This window comes from Girardinichthys multiradiatus, chromosome 10 (genome assembly GCF_021462225.1).
Source record: "Girardinichthys multiradiatus isolate DD_20200921_A chromosome 10, DD_fGirMul_XY1, whole genome shotgun sequence".
In the NCBI taxonomy this organism is placed as follows: domain Eukaryota; kingdom Metazoa; phylum Chordata; class Actinopteri; order Cyprinodontiformes; family Goodeidae; genus Girardinichthys; species Girardinichthys multiradiatus.
In genome coordinates this window covers 32,324,115-32,326,018 of record NC_061803.1, presented here as the reverse complement: position 1 = coordinate 32,326,018, position 1,904 = coordinate 32,324,115, and the positions used below count along the sequence as shown (strand labels likewise).

Below are 1,904 nucleotides of genomic sequence, written 5' to 3'. Positions count from 1 at the left end.
TGCCCCCCTGTGGCAGATGTCTCCGTCCTGGTCGTGGTCCTCTGTCACCTGACATTTGTTTCGACAGGAAAGGTATGGCCGTTTGCCCTGGAGCCTTCAGCCAGTGACAGCAGCTGAAACCTTCTGGATGGGCTAATCATGACAAGGAGCCAGTTGCCATGGAGATGCTGCCAACCTTGAGCAGTAATTCTTCGGATCAATATTTGTAGAGTGAAGAAGAAGGAAGGTGAAAAAATGTCAAAGGGAAGGAGTGAGAGGAAGCGCGCTGGAATGTTGTTTGACAAATAGATGAAGGGGAAAATATTCTTTAACAAGAAGAACAGAGACAGGTCAGTAATGGGAGGAGGCGGCAAGGGTGCAGCATTCCTCAGACAAATCCTGCTTCACACTGTTGTCCAGAGCCAAATCTATCAGGTGCTTGGAAACAGAGAATCAGGGAACTACATTTGAGCTAGGAATGATGAGTTTAACAAGTACGGCTAATTAAATTAATATATTTAGATCCTAAAGGTTTACATTCTGTCGGATGTGGGGGCTAACTGCGCATATTACTTGTGTTTCCAACTTTTGGCTGGCAAACAGTGCAATTTGGAAAATCCTGATTGTATGTGAAACACCAACACAAATTAGTGCATAATTGTGAAAAAGAACAAAAATAATTTTCGGTTTTCAAATCTGAAATGTGCATTTGTACAGAGTCAATACTTTGTAGAACCACCTTTTGTTTTGATCAGGACATTAACTGGGCCATTCTAGCACATAGATGTGTTTCGATCTAAACCATTCCTTTTGTAGCTCTGGCTGTTTTTTCAGGGTTGTTTTCATCTTGGAAGAACCACCCCAGTCTTCCCATTAGTTCTGACCAGCTTCCCTGTCCCTGCTGAAGAAAAGCAACCCACAGCATGATGATGCCACCCCCATGTTTTGCTGTGTGTATGGGGTGTTCAGGGTAATGTACAGTGATGTTTTCTACTACACAGAGTTTTCCATCCATTGTAAATTGTGTTGTATAAATTATAATTTCAATTTTAGTTTTTTCTGTCTTTAGAGTGTTCCATGCATGGGGAGCTGCCTGCTGTGTTTCATGGTCTCCATGATGCTGTTTTTTCATTAATTTTCTACAACAAACATCTGAAGTCTTCACAGAACATCTGGACTTATACTGAGATAAAATCTCAAGTGTATTCTATTTACTAATCAGGTATTTTCTACTTACACTGCATTTTATATAATGGCATCAGTGAAATGGAAGACCTCTAAAGACTCCCATGCCTGTTGTCTGGACCTGAAGCAGAATAATTTTTAAATTTAACACTTGCTGAAGAGGAAGAAGACTGATGAAGAAACCTGGGGAGATAGAAACTGTTAAATTCTCATGAGCAGGAAGAGTGTTTCTTTTTGACTGATGTACCGCTCAAAGGCAACTGGAAGAGAAGAGAAAAAAAGAAGGCAACTTGAGAGGAGGAGATAGATATGTAACAATAACTGCTGAAGTGCCATTCATATTCTCAAAGGGAACAGCTTTCCTTCTTTGATCAGATTTATAGGTAATATCCTCTCCAGAAAAAATAATCATCCGCCTACAGTGTCTTCCAAAGGTATTCATTTCTCTTGAAACGTTTCCATAACCATGCAAGGTTTTACATTTTTTCCCCACTACAAATATGTACCCACACAAGGAGCAGTTATGCTGCTACTTATAAATATAATACAGTTTGTTGTTGAGGAAATCAGCTGAGGTGGTTTGGAGGTTTGATCTGGATACTTCCTAAGCACCTCCCTTTAGATGTCCCAGGGAAGCAAAGGGATGTCTGGCTTTCTTCTCTACCTGATTCAATTCAGTTTATTTATGTAGCACCAATTCATAGCATCTCAAGGCACTTTACAATAAAAAAGTAAATTCA

General features: G+C 40.1%; 1 long non-coding RNA gene across 1 annotated transcript; it reads left to right on the top strand.

Annotated features, from left to right (window-relative positions):
• Positions 1-211: 211 nt before the first annotated feature.
• On the top strand, positions 212-1,644 carry LOC124874801. The gene is made up of 3 exons (XR_007039893.1): positions 212-329; positions 814-949; positions 1,049-1,644. It is a non-coding gene; the product is annotated as an uncharacterized LOC124874801 (long non-coding RNA).
• The last annotated feature ends 260 nt before the right edge of the window (positions 1,645-1,904 follow it).